Raw genomic sequence first — 15,587 nt, forward strand, 5'->3', positions numbered from 1 at the left:
TCATCCCATTGATAGACCTGGTTTCTGTATGTTTCCTAAACAAAGGGACTCATTTGATTCTTGTTGCAATTATTTATATGGAAGGCTATTCATTTAAAAGCAGATGTTCTTATCTCAAACAGCGCTGACAAATATGACAGTGAAGGTAATGCACCTTGAACAAAATCCAGCTTGTGAAGAAAGCTATTTTTAAAATAAACAACTAGCTGTGATTGTACATGACAGATTCTTTTTTGTTTCTTTAAGAAGCAACACAACAGATCTGTGTCAGACAGAGATCCCAAATTTAAACCAGGCAGCACCAGGTTTCTGATATGCAAAAAAATACCTATATCTCAGTATTTAATGGGACTTTTGCATCTACAGATGCAGTGGAAATTAAGAAAGGTGCTTACAATGAAGCAGATGCATGGAGTTTTAATCTCACTAAGTAAACTTGGCTACACCTCCTTTCTTCAACAGGATATGAAGCATTTAGAAATGTTTCTTTTATGTCAGGGGACCTTACTCATGTGATTACTGAGTTAAAAGGCACAGATTAATGATTGTCAAGTACTTTGAAATCTTGAGATGAAAGATATTATGTAAGAATGATGATTTTATATCACTTAGTACTACTTTGTTCATTATGATGTCATGTAATGAAAAAGGAAGTAGTCTAAAACTAGGCATTCAAATCTGTCATGGGAACATGTATTCTGGCTGCAACTAATTTTCCACATCCATGTGGCATGAATACACCATAAACCTTCATCATCTTCAGCATAAGATAGAAGTGAAAGAAATGTTTTCACCCCTACCAGTGTTTTTAGGCAAAACAAATGCATGTTTCAGAGGGGCAAAGCTTCTTTAATGGCATGGCCATAAAAAAGGACTACCATCTAATGAAACAACACAATGTAACCTCCACAGTATGAAAGTAAGCTGCAAACCATGGGGGGAATACCTTTATTTTGTACATTTTGACTTCCAGTCAAGGTTCCAAATCTCTTCTGGCATCATTTTCCTGGTCCTGCCTATCATTGGTGAAATAAAGGGATGCAAACATCTACTGACCCAAGAAAGGCAGAGAAGTAAAATGAGAGAATATAAAACAAAGAGGGAAAATACCCCAGAATATTTCTATACCAGAAGTAGGAATAGAGTTCTAAAGTTTGCTCCCTCGATTTCTTATAAAAGCCTAGCACTAGCACATTCCAGCTTCTTAAGTGCTATAAATTCTGCCCTCCCTAAGGAAAGGCTTGGTGTCCTGGAGAGCTCTAGGCATGGTAGATTTATCAGGACAAGGCTGTGGCAGCCTGCCTAACTCCTCCATTTCAATGCAGCAGGTAGCCCACTCATCTCAGACAGGCAGCAGTAAGACAGTATGTTCCTCAACAATATAGCCTCACACAGTATATAAATATACAACTGTGTATAGCCATATAGAGAAAATATTTACACTGCTAAGTATTTGGATTATGAATACATAAATAAAATGAAGGCTACTGGAGCCACCGTAAACTAGCAGAGTTATACTAGCATAAGTACAGGGAGATACACTATATAACGTACAAACTTACATCACTTGTTCTGGCTGTGTCAATATGAGAATACTGAGCTATTCTTTTGGGAAAACTGTATCTTCAGTAAGTACTAGCAGCATTTAATCCCTTTAGTATGGCTCTGATACACTGATCACCAAAATCTAGGGCAGGCCTCTGAAGTTGCTGGATCAGGCTCTAATACTCCTTTAGATCATAATCCTGCAAAGATTTAACATTTACAAATAACTTTATCATGTGAGTAGTTAAATGGGATGTTGAAGGATCAGGGTCAGAACTGGAACATGCAGTGAATTCCAGCTTAGGTTATATCTATCAAAGATACAACAGAAATAACGTACAAGTTAGAGTGGCTTCTAATTGAACTTCATTCTCGAGAACATGTAACATTGGAGGGCTTAGTATCAGCTTAAATTCACCCACAACTATTTGCTCCTATCTACTTCAAAGGGTTTTAATCAGTATGCAAAGCTAAGTACATCTGTTAGAGATATGGACCTGGGTTATGGCAATCTTACTGTGACACAAATATTCAGTGCTCTGTTGTAACTCAGGGCATTTTAGCATTTTCCCCTTCTAAGTCTCCATTCTTTAAAACTTCATCTTCCAAATCAGCAAGCAGGAGCCATCAGCCAGTGTACATTTTCCCTACTCTTTCTGCTTTTAAATCCCAGCTGGATAATTTAGAGGGTAAACACTGTGAGGATTTTAACTATAGCAACAACTAAGAACTCAGAAACAACAAAGCTAAAAGATAGAGGCAGCTCTTTAATTTAAAAGCTAAGCAAGGAGTGTTTACAGTCCTCAGCTGAGCTAGGCTACCCTGATCTGATCACCTCAAAACTGCCAGCTGTGGGTTTGTACACTTCCATTCTGCATAAAGCACTGGAAGTTTAATTACAGATAAAATATTTGTATTTGTTGAACAAGTCTCGGATGCTTTTGCAGAAGGAAGAAGAAACTGAGCAGGAAAAGAGATGCCCAAACAAATTACATTCTAAAACCTCAGACAGACAGTAGAGGTGTTAGATGAAAGGATTTTCTTTATCACTGCTGCATTTGATATGATATAATTTAAAATGATTATCTAATTCTCTATGGGCGTTTCCATCTCAGGATTTGTTTCAACCCTGTTGTTTTTAGTTTGGCTTTTGACATTAGAAAGGCTCTGTTCTGTTGCTTTCACATCTTCTTTCAGATAAAAATCACATAATAATTCAGGAAGAAACACATAAAAGTGAAAAGTGTTCTGTAAATTTAAGAGAAGGAAGTCAAATACCAAACATAATACCAACTATTTAGATCCGCCATCTGGTTTTCTCAGTTTATACACGAGAAGTGAAAGCTAGTTATTGCATATATTTGTTTTCATTATGAAAAAAACATAAACAAAGCAAAAACAAGACCACAAGAAAATCAACTCACCTCCTACCCCAGCAATTGCTGCTATTTTAATAGGTCAGTGTGTATTCAAGATTGAAATAGTATTGGAAGAAAAACCAGGCAAAGCAAGAGTGTGAATGGTTTTCTTGTTTAGAAATTCCTACCTAAAGGAAAATTAAGTATAAACACACAAAACAGAGCAAGTACCACATATAGAAAATAAATGATCTTTAGCACGTTACCGGGAATCTAATCTGGTACAGAATCTGCCCTTTCTGTAAAATTAAATCCACCCGTTTTATCAGTTATGTGTAATAAATACTTCCATCGGCAGTAGAAATACTCGTTATGTTTCTTAAGGAGTTATGATTCCTTATCATACTTTGTTAATTTCTAGCTGTTGTATAATGGGTCAACTCTTTTTTTTTATAGGCTGCGGTGATATGATGCCTATAAAAGTAACATTAGGAAATGCAAACCACTTTACAACTGCATGTTCCTGCTATCAGAGAGTAGCTTCCCCAGCAAATTCTCAGCTAAAAATGTCTTCTGTGCTTGTATATTGATATCACGGATGATAAATAAAAGTTCTCTCTACCATTATGGGATTTCTGCTTCAGAATTCGAGGTTTTAAAGTGACTTGAAGGAAAGGTTTCTTTAATTGTTTAATATCATTACTATTATTTTTGAGGCCCTGAAAAGCTACAGAAGTCAGAAATACAGTAGCAGTGCCTAAAAGCAGAAAATAAGTCATAACACAACAAAAGATACGTAGTTCTTCAATGGAACATTGCTCCAGTTTATTAAGATCATTTATGTGCCTAAATGTTTATGGTACCAAGGCCTGCAGTGGACTTTTCCTAATATTAAGCCGGCTTCTAAAACTTAGTTTAGATTAAAATAATAATTGGAAAAACAAACAAACAAACAAACCCAAGGCACTAATTATTTATGTATCCTTCTATACTTTCTCAATGAAGAGTCAAGAGAGAGGGGTTCTGCACTATGGAAAATACCATGTTAATTAGATTAGGACAGGAAATATGAATGTTACTTTATTAGTTCAAACTAAAAGCAGCAGTGTACAAGAACAGGCTGCTGCTTCCAACCCACTCAAGTGTGAAAAGAAAAAAGGAAATCCAAAGAAAAAAAGTTTATTCCTTTTTAAGAACCAGCTCTATAACTAATAACTACCTGTAGTTTAGAGAAAGTTTTACCAATGCTATTTTAAAGTTATTTCTTAAAACATTATGTTCAGCGCAAGGAGTTCTCAGGAATTAAGGGTCACACCCACTAAGTAAGCTCAAATATCCCTGGCTTAGAAGAACTCATAAGCAGGAGATCACCTGACCAGTCCATAAAAACAGACTCCACTTTCATAGTTGTCTACATGATTAGTCCCATTTCTAGATGTATTTAAAATTACTGTGTGCCTAAGATGCCAGCCAGGAGATGTAACCAAGCAGCAATCAAATTCCTAATCTGAAATTCTCCAGCTTATCTGCTAATAAACAGCAAACGGCTGTGTATGAAATGCCACCAGTCCTGAGCATTCCAAAATCATTAATCATAAACCTTTTTTTTTTTCAAAATAAATGTATTCTAATTTTCTGTTTAATTGCCAAGCTCTTCACATACAGCAGAGCCGGTTATGAAGTACTCTTCTGCAACCCTACGAGCTTGATTTGTAAGCTATTTTTAAAATTTACTTTATTTTTAAATTTACTTTAAAGTAAAAAAAAAAAGCAACCCCAGAAGCTGGAGCTCATCAGCAACAACAAAAATATCAAACTGCTTATTGAGCTGCATCATGGCTTTCAGCTCGGCCTATCGAACAACTTCAGCATGCATGATAAAAGGGATCTTCTATCAACAGGAATTAAAGTAATACAAGCAGGCTAAAACACAGAATCTCAAGAGATCAAAAAGAAAACAATTTGCTTCCCTGCAGGAAAGTCCCATTTAACTAAACTTCCAGGAGAAAAGCTACCATGTACAGAGCTTGAGAATTTCATGGTACAATATACCCTCCTGATTTCATCAAGTGGTTAATGAGTATAGATGCACATAAGGACAAGCAGCCACATTCTGTTCTTAGCTGGAGTCACGCAACCCAGATGTGAGCAACCAGAGCTTAGCTATTCTAGCTCACTCAGTTCAAACACATCCAGTGTTTATAAAAGAACAGTGGATGTCCCATACTTCTTCCACTGCAGCATCCCACCCATTCTCATAAGATAGATTGAAGGAACTAAGGAGACAAGAACAACAGATACAGAGGAGATGTTAAATGAGCTCCCTGCTTCCTTGGAGAAATGCTACAAACACCAGCCATAAGTGCTTGGCCAGTTGAAGCAGGCTGTAGCCCAGCCCTGGCCTCACACGTAGCCACCTTTTGCTATGGCAGGATTTCACAAGATTGATGAGGAGCAGAGCACAGCTGCTGCCTTCCAAAACATTTGCAGAATGCTTGCATATAGTCCTATGAAGAGGATTATAATTGTCTTAATGAGTACAATTGTATGGGGAATACTTCAGATTTCATGAGGTATATTACAGCAGAGCAAACCTGCACAAACACAGTCATATTTGTTGGGTACCAGATCTCAGAACGAAGTAAACTATTCCTCTCAGATTTCTACTGCACAGTATGTATTTAAATATTGAATTACTCAATCGTGATTGATTTAAACAGTATCAAAGACTGTACATTTTCTTGAGAATACAGTTAATATCCCTTATCTTCAGAGATGAAGTAATCTCTGAGAAATGAAGGCATTATTTTGGTAAATGGAAAGGTGGAACCTTCAAGTAGATGTCTCTGGAGCCAGTTCCTTCTTAGTGCTCACTCAGCATGTAACTTCCACTCGCTTTCTTTCCGTGACCGAAGTGCCAAGTGCTGTGCTCTGCAAGATGCCTGTCACAGTGCCTGGATGAATTGCATTGGCCAAGAGCCCACCACTTCTGAAGGCTGAGTGGAGGAAGCACGAGCAAGTCCTGCCATTCTCTGTGAGCTTCACTGTGCCTGACTCACCTTTATGATACTCTCCCCACCCCAACTGGTCGTACTTGCCCTCTGCCCTCTGCTCAGACTATCTTAGCAAAATCCACGTGTTGAGCAAGCAGCTGTCTGTTGCAATCTCTCACCGGGAAGAAAGAGGCCCATAGGGACTCAGGGCACCCTCCAGAACAGGGCAAAAAATTTCCTGAAGTATCCGTACCCGTAACCTTGTTATAAAAATTGACTGTTCTGAAAGAACAGGGTTTATTCCTCACTGCCTCTTGTCTTCCAGCAAAGAACCTGACCCATTCGAACAGGCGCTGACTTACCTGGCAAGCAGCCACAGAAAAGCCAGCACTTCAGGTTAGCACTCCCTTTCCCCTGCCCTGCTTTAACCTTTATAATCAAATATCAAAAAGAGTGAAAACAAACCGTGGCTGCACCTATCGGTGCATTACATTTTCTGTCCTCACCAGCACATTTTATAGGTCACTGTTAGGCCAACAAAATATAACACAGTGTTCCTTTCCCTCTTCCCCACCATTCCTTTTTTTAAATTTGAAAACAGGTATCCTCTTCCAAGCTAAATACTTTTAAGTAATGAACTTCAAAGAAAACGAAGGTCACAAAAGCTGACTCATCAATAGCCATAATAAGCGTGTTAAAGATCCTGGACATTGGATCGTGTAAGTTGTATGAATGCCAGGTATGAAAGATGTTCATCACCCAAGAAAACAGGTGTATGTGTTCCTAAGGTTTACTATGATTAATGAAGTAATAAACATGTTACTGCAGGGGGAATTGCCCCAGGCCTGACCTTCCATTGCATGTAACCCATGTACATCTATATACATCTTTTATGTATGCGTTACACCCTGTATGCAAAATGAGTTCACATATAATCAAGAGTGGATAAGGGGGACACTTTTATGCCATTTGGTACAAGGCATAATCTCACAGCTGTTGACTTCTAGAAGCTGACCTGCTGTTGCTGTTCCTGCTGAAAGAGAGGACAGTTCTTCAAGGGTCTGAGAAACAGTTATAAAGATGCCTTACCCAAACAACTCATATTCCAAGTGTTAAAAACACAGTGTCCTTCATAGTTGCTATCTGGCACCACCAGCTGGATGCTCTAAGGAACTAAGACCAAGATTTTTGCTGCTTAAAACAGGAAATACCAGCAAAGTGATTTTATGGTCTTGTACACTAATTTTTCTCTTGCTGATAAAGTCTCAGCTCTAAATGCCCGGCACAAGAAGATGACTCTGCTGAATTTTGTTAATTTTGTTTTGTAGTCAAATGAAGTCTTGGAAATACCAAACCACAGTTATCTGTATATTTTGTGCTATCTTATGCCAGTGAATACAACACACACCCCAGTCCCACATGGAATGGAACATCTCAACTAACTTGCCCCTCACTTATATGGGCACAAGTGCCAGTTGAGCTCAGTTACTCCTCTCCCTACCACACCAACAGCATAAGCAGGGTGAGCAGCCAAGCACGGTGTGCCAGAAGCAACAGTGCTGAGAAAGCACGCTGCCATTTCCTGCAGGGCTGTCCCTCACATCTGCTCTACTGAGAGATAATATCACACAAAACAGTAAGGGGAAAAGTTCCAGAAATGTAGAGGAAATTTTTACAAAGCTTGTTCCAGTCCATTTGAAATCTACAGCAAGCTAGCACTTAATAATTATCTTAAGCACTTGGCATATATCAGCCCTTATCTTATAGGAGTACACAATGTGACGTATGTAAGACCAAATCATATTATTCCAGTTACCTGCTGGCAGAAGAGAGGGCAAGGGTAACAATATAGGAGAAGTGTGTAACTTAAGAGATGTAAAAACATTACTTCTTAACACAAAGCAGCACAGTCAATTGCACAGTAGGGTGCCTCTGTCCTCATTCCCTTGCCAGAGATAAAGGGTATGGATAGCAACAAAAGTAACCTCCTGTGGAGTCAGAACAGGTGTGGTGGTGGCAGCACGTTGGATCTTTGCTCCCAGCCCTAGAGGCAAAAATCGCTGTGTACTAACATCGCTTCTGTGCGAAACTGGATATCCATCTCTACTTAAAAGACAAAGTAACTCTGTTGGAAACCCAAGATGCAAAAGGTGACTAACTGCCTGAGAATGGCTGTCTTATGCTTGGTGAGCTCAAACTCCCACCAAGCTTTGATCTGAGCAGAATCAGCTCCTAAAGCTTTGCAAAAATCATTTGCCCTTCCCGGTTCCTGTGCACTGCATGCTGAAGGTACATAGTCCAGCACTGAGGAAGCAAGTCAGGTGGCACAGTGACAAGAACTGAGCACCGAAAAGATTAGGAAGGCTGAGTCAGTCACAGTAAGCAATGATTAACTTCAGGGCTCTTTGCTTTTGACATTCAGATCATGTAAAATGACGGTATTACTTCAGCATTTGTCAGGCTTCTGTCCGAGCCCTTCCCTTCATAATCATGGAGGAGACGTAGCACATTAATAGAGTAAAAAGCAAAAGTTGAAAATGAGTAAAAGACATTCAAAAGAGCTTCTGCTTTGATGGAAACATTATACCTACAAACAAATAAACTATAAGATTTGCCATAAGAGAGGCCAAGACTGGAATAGCAGGAATGCTGCAGATCAAGATTAATGTGCATTGGCAAAGCTCAGCAGGGAACTATGCGTGGCACCTGTCTCCATGGTGCCTGCCTCGAGTTAGTGACATTAATCTCCTGATTTCACAACCATAATATTCAATCTTACATTTTAAAACAATACCTTGTGTATTGCAGTCTAAACCATATTGAGGGACATTTTATCTAGAAAAACATTATACAAACATTACTGTTCCAGTCAGCTGAGGTGCTGCCCAGTTCCTCTCAGATAATCTAAACTCTTGGAATGTCCTGACACATGCATTTCTGACGGACATTCTGAGCTTCTATGGATGCTGGACAATATGAAGCCCCACTTACAAATATCAGCAACAGACATCTGATTAGTTAGATACCATTATGTTATTCAGCCTCCCCTAAATAGCTATTACACTAATCCTTTCTGAGAAAGAGAAGTAAGCATTAATTTGGTGACCATTACATGAGCGTTAGACTCTCTTTAGGACTGAATGTACCACAGGTTTTACCGTGCTGTATTCCTTCCTGAAATACTCCTCACTAAGCCCTCACTCTATTCATGTAAAAACTCCTACTAATTTTAGTGGGTTGAGGAACAATTTTTCCCCCCCATCAGCTAAGATGAATTCTAAAAAGACAGAGTAGAGAGTAGATGCAAGGTTTTGTAGTAAGGATAACACTGGATTTTCACCATTGACCCTGCATGTTTTGTCTTGAAGACAATAATGAATATTTACGTATCAGCTTTCAAATCCCACTGAACTGCTTCTCCTTAATTAAAATATATTCTGCCGTAAGAAGTACCCCTACCTGTAGGTAGGCTATATCAGATCTGAATGGTTTTCATTTATTTTGAAACTCATTCAGAAATATACTCATTCAGTATAGACAAACCATTAGAGATGTTCTCATTCTTAAAATATTCGCTTAAACACTGAAATAATTTTGCAGTTAAGAGGAGGTTTCTAAGTCTTCTCTTTTGTTTCAAGCAGACAGACAGACAACTGTTATAAAAGCAGTGGACACGCAAGGTGCTGGTCTGCCAGAGGAACGCCTGCACCCCAGTCACAGCCACTAGATGGAGATATTTCCACAGCAGATTCCTGGCTGGAATTAGCCTCCCAGGCAGCAGTCATCCCAAGCAGTTTGCTCTATCAACACCAGCTCGTATTCACATTTCAGATTCTCTAGTTTTGGATAGGAATCGTGTTAATTCAGAGCAGTAACTTGAAGTTCAGGACAGCCTGCTGAGATTTTTCCCTTTGAGAAGTAGCCAATAATCTTTTAGGTCAGAAACAACAGAAGAACTCTGTGTCCCCATGTGCAAACTAACAGATGTGCTTGCACACACAGAAGCACTCAAGAAACCAAATGGAGCTACTTATACGTGGTAAGTGCTCCTATTGTCTTTATCAGTTAGCCAGCTCTTAGACACGAAAGACTTCAAGCACAGACTAATTTCTCAATGGCTGTTATGTGCCTGGCATCACTTAAACTTAGAATTCTTTAAAATAACACTTCAGGTTTGCTTTAAATCAGACACTTATGTATGCAGAGCCTACAGCAATTGTTTTCATCACCACTTCAAAGCCAACCTTACCAGCTGAATAAACTAGGAGATAGAAATCACACCAGGCCAATCAGACCCAATTCTGACTGGGGCTCAGATCCACCAATGTGCTGAACTGATGTGTCCTTAGCCCACCTCTATCAGGATACAGTCATCACTGCTGAAATGCACCAACCACTGCCTCACTGTGCTTACATTCACTGTTTGGTGTCCACAAACGTTCAGCAAGAAGCAATGAAAGTCAGTGGGTGCAACTGTTTCCTCATGGAGGAATTCAGTTCCATGCTTTTGCTCCACCCACATTTCCTTGTCAGAGAACCCCTCTACTGCTATCTGTCTCACAGCAATAACATGTAATGGGATATTAGTGGGAAGGTCCAACCTCTACTGCTGCCATACATCCACCTCTGATATCATGGGCCAGTACCATAAAACAGGAGGCATTACTTTCAAAGCAGTTCTCATATATGAAAAACTTAAGCCATCTGGGTTATTAACTATTATTTTGCCCTAGACAGCATCAGTACTGGAGCCAACTGGCAAATGAGATACAGGGAGCGTCTGCTCATTGCCATATCTGTATTATATGTACCATAAAGGGATGAAGAGTATAGCATGACCAGAGATTTGCTCTCACAGAACTTGACATCAATAACATCACGAAAGAATTTGTCTAACTGAAGTCTTGGGAACAGCCAGAGAGATTAAAAAACAAACTGGCCTGAGAAGTGCTATTTTAAGCACACAAAGCCTGAGGCCTCCCAGCCTTAAAAGAGAGGCAGCTTTTACAGCAAGGGTCAAACTTCCCTAAAAGCAAGTGGCAATATAAAACTCAACCTCAGCCTAGAAGGATGCTCTCTGGTAATAACAGAATTGCTTAATACTTGGTAATACTCTACTTTCGAGCTTTTCAGAAGTGGTTCCAACAAGCCTATCAATGATCTACCTACTACAAACCAAGCAGATGTTGATTTGTTTTTAATGAAACACCAAAGATTTTCAACCATTATTTACTGATCTGAAGTGGGGATAGAGATTCAGTATTTCAGCTCTAGTTATCTTAATGAGCACGTCCTGAAAATACTAAGAACTACAGTAGTTTTTGTGAAAGTGTTTGCATTTATGGGCTATTATTTGACACTTGCTTATCATATATGCAAAACATACATGCACACTTCTGTGAAAGAACTTACGCTGACTATTTTACTTTTAAATCAGATAGTACTGCACTTCCAAAGTAGCTGGAATAATTTGATGTGACAGTTTTGAGGTGCAATTTTGACATCTGAGCACACAGAAACACCACAAGTAGGAATAAATCCTTTAAAACACTGAGAATATTAATGTCACAGTTCACTATCTTGGAGCAGCATTTAAACCATCACTGGACATGTGCTGGAATACAGCAGTTTGCATGTGCATGTGGATTGCATTTATGGTTGTTCAAATCTTCTCTATATTGAGAAATTCATGTGGGTAGAAAAGAGTCCTTACCAGGATTTGTAGCTTGTGCAAGTCAAAGCAAATTCAATATGCTGTACTTCTGTGGTCTGGAAAGGAGATACAGGGCAGAAGTTACATCTGGTCTCTTGTTGCCACAGCTCTAATGCTGTCTGGTAGGTGACTCACTGCTCCATCCATTCTGGTCACGGGTAGCTATGAGAATACAAGGCACACCATAAAAATAGGCACCGTAGATTAGTCAGGCCTTCCCCAGATAAAAGCAGGAAACCCTCAAATCAAAAATACAGTTTATGGAGCAACAAAATAATGAGATCAAAGCATGTTCACAGTTCAAATGCACAGCTGCCATCTGGCCAAATAGCATGCCCTTAAAACAAACAAAAAACTGTATTTGCATAATTCCGTGTCTTTCCTGAATAGATGGCAGCTGCCACATGATGGCTGCTTTGGAAAAGACTCACAAAGGCTTTACTGGTAGGTTAATATTTCACAAGTCCTTAGCAGTGACCATATAGTTTCAGAAAATTTCTGGATCAGGCTCGATAAGGCCTAAAGTAGGTGATGCAACTCCAAGTTTCACAGCTAAAATGAAACTGAAGCAAGTTGTTTGCTTACCTTAAAAAAATAATAAATAATAATCTATCAGATCACAAATCTCACCTTCAGCCTACAATATAAAGGCCCGCAAGGTGTTCACCTACATCTGCTTTACGCTGGTTCTGATGTAGTGCAAAGTTAACCACAACCATTACAATCAACTCTGTGCGATGCTCTCGTGTTTTTAAAGGTCTCACAACTTTGCATCTTAAACTAAATACAGGGCAAATCAGACTAGAAAGAAACACAGCAACTCCAGAAAACTATTAAATTAGAATTTTCTAGGAACAGTAAATCCATTTTTTTATAACTTTTTTTTTTTCCCGTATTTCTTTTTGAAAGTTCTTTTACCTCAGACTAAGTTTAAAAGTTTGATATATGCCTAATGTACGAAGAAGGTCAGAAAGTTAAATACTGAACTGACTCAGCAAATTAACTCTGTGGTTTTTCATGCCTAAGAGTTATTCAGTTCTGACATTTACAAGTTTCTATATTGGAAAGCCTCAGCGGGTAGGAATATTTTTTCTTACTACAACTCAGAGCTTTATAAATTCAAGTGTTCCTATAGAACAAGGCTCAGTAAAAATAGGACATGTTTAATACTGTTATCACATCTTTATCTGCCCATAAAATACCACTAACTAGTACTGTATTGCTAAAGCAATCCATTTATCTCCTAAACTCTCTCCTTAGATACCACACAATGCTTTTCAAGACTGTAGTACTAACATGCAAATTATGTTAGGCCATAAGCACTCGTTTTGTCACTTCTTGTTATTCCACTCTGCCCTTGGCTGCTGTGGCACCTGGCCTTTCAAGCTGCTCTTAGCAGGGACTCACCACTACCAGAGCACAATCCGCTGCCAGCTATGACCACCTGCAATGCTATAATGTGATGGAAAGTACAGCAGCAATAGCAGAGTGACACAATCCTAGGCTGCAGTAAGTGAGAACAAGCCCAAACACAGCAGCCATAGGCATGGAAACAAAGGAAAGAGGAAGAGAAAGAGGGGGGTGGTGGTGGAAAGGAGGAACAACAAACACTACTCACCTCTGGAAAACCTGTAGGCAGGGATCTCCAGCAAAATACCCACACCTTCTCTACCAACACCTAAAAGAGGTCTGGAAGGGGTGGATCCTGCTCCATCCCTTCCACACACTCAGATGCATTGCATTCACCTGAGCTCCCCTGGGTTGGCCCTGCTTTCCCACCAGGTGCTCAATCACTGCTTCAGGCCGTGGCTCAGCATTTCCACTAGACCACCCATCCCTTAGGTTTTAGGTCGGATGTTAGAGGGAAGTTCTTCACTAGGAGAGTGGTTAGGCCCTGGAACAGGCTGCCCAGGGAGGTTGTGGATGCCCCGTCCTTGGAGGTGTTCAAGACCAGGTTGGACGGGGCCCTGGGCAACCTGATCTAGTAAAGGTGTATGTTTGGTGGCCCTGCCAGGCAGGGGGGTTGGAACTACATGATCCTTGAGGTCCCTTCCAACCCGGGTCATTCTGTGATTCTGTGATCCCTCAACTGGGCAGCTTTCCTCTGAGCCTCACAACGAAATCACCAGCCAAAAGCCATGAACGGGTATTTGGGTGTAGGCATGTTGCTCTTCTGGACAGTAAAAGAAAGAAGTACTGCAGAGGGTGACAGAGATGGCAGTGACCTCCTGCGGGTGCTCACAAATTGCTCTGCAGTTGCTGGGGTCAGCCTGGTAGTGGGTGACCCCATGGCAGTGTCAGCTTGACAGCAGCCATATGGTACAGCCTTCACAGGGGAAATTCATGTGAACTGCCAAGAAACATATGGCTCAAGATGCAATAAACTCCTAACATCACTTCTTAATTCCCTTTCTTAGCTCAGCTAAGCCTCTCTCATCCTCTCCACTTTACTTTAGTGTGGGATACAGGCTTCCAGTTTCTTGAACTTTTACCTGCTGGTAAAAGATTTGGTCTTTGTTGTATTGCTGTATGATGTTTATACTTAAACACTTCAGAGGGATGCCTCTTTTCATAGGTTGGCCAGACAACTTGCTATTTTTTCTCCCCCCCGCAGCTAATTGATCGATTGTTCACAGTACAATTGTTGGTAAGGGAAGAGAACTCATTTAAATGGTAAACAAACACGCAAAACAGCAGATGCTTGCAACACAGAACACAGGATATAATGCACTATAATGCACTGCCTTTCAATGAATAAACAATGTGTGGGAAGAAATAAATCAAACGTGCACAACTCCCAACCCTGCTGCTTGCAAGAACGTGCTCTTTTGTCTCTCAATCCATCCAAGCAGAAGGCGGTTTCTATTCTCTGGAATCACTGATTCAGATGACAGCTGCCTTTGACAGGAGCGCATTCACTGTGGCGTTTTTACCTCCAATCAAATGTAAGGTTCTTGTATTGAGTCTGGCCTAAGCCTTACAGACTCTGGGATGGAATAAAGTTAATTTATTATTTCCTAACGCATTTTATTACTCAAATGTCATAGTCTGAGAAGATTTTCTCAAAGAAAAAGCAAAACAAAAAAAACCCACTATCGCACTGGTACACTGAGATTTAGGGCATATCCAGAAGGAGACCTTCTGTGGCACCAAACAAAACTGATGTCAAGGGCCTTTTCCAACCTAACCAGTTCTACCTCCCTGTGATGCGCTGTGGATGGGAGGCTGGAGGAAGGGCTTCCCTCTGGAGACATGGGCCCTAAGCATGTCTGCTGCCCTCTGTTAGCACTCTGCAGCAAGCCTCAGTGTGCCAACAGTGGAATTTATAGTGGTGATGACTGAAATAACCCATTTGTGCCACATTTTCAGAACATATATTTTCTGCAAAAATACTTTGCTCACTGTTACCTCTCCTCCAGGCTCCAGAATTAAATGAGGTGTACGGGGCTGTTTTCTCTTGGCACCACACAGCTCAACAGTCTGTGGAATCCATGGGGTGCAGCAGGCAGAGGAAAAGCAGCATGGAGGCAGGGGAGGATGCACGCAGATACAAAATGACGACGTTGTCTGGAGTTTTTGAGGAAACAAGTGTGACAAGAAGCCATCGTGCAGGCCGAGGTGCTGGGCAGGCAGCTGCCGGACATATCAGCTCTGTGAGAAGCGGCCGATGGCAGCGCTGATAACAGCAGCTGAGCCACCTCGCTGGAGACGGGGAAGCAAGATGCGTAACGGAGATGTGAAGCAGCTCCCTCCATCCTCTTTGCATTAAACCCGCTCGAAAAACCGACAGCAAGCTCTGCGTCCCTGAGGGAAACCCCACGGAGATCGCTTCCCTCAGCATCCCCCCGCACCTCGCCACGCTCGCGTTCTTCCCGCCCATCTGTGGGGCCGGGCCATGCAGAAGCGGGCGGGGGGCTGCGGGGCCGACCCGGCACAGAGGAGCCGCCCGCGTCCGCCCCGCCTCCGCGCCGGCAGCCC

The 15,587-nt window shown here is 40.9% G+C and overlaps 1 protein-coding gene across 1 annotated transcript in view; it reads right to left on the reverse strand.

The window, feature by feature from the left end:
* Nucleotides 1–15,463, reverse strand: part of MICAL2 (microtubule associated monooxygenase, calponin and LIM domain containing 2) — a 155,362-nt gene extending 139,899 nt beyond the window's left edge. Inside the window, exons 1-2 of the mRNA XM_085548429.1 lie at nucleotides 15,018–15,463; nucleotides 11,610–11,771 (exon numbers count right to left, since the gene is read on the reverse strand). The gene's annotated coding sequence lies outside the window, so the exon portion shown is untranslated. The remainder of the gene's footprint in view (nucleotides 1–11,609; nucleotides 11,772–15,017) is intronic.
* Between the last annotated feature and the right edge of the window lie 124 nt (nucleotides 15,464–15,587).

The sequence above is a fragment of the Coturnix japonica genome, chromosome 5, assembly GCF_054131305.1.
Source record: "Coturnix japonica strain WE chromosome 5, WE-NBRP24, whole genome shotgun sequence".
Taxonomy (NCBI): Eukaryota; Metazoa; Chordata; class Aves; order Galliformes; family Phasianidae; genus Coturnix; species Coturnix japonica.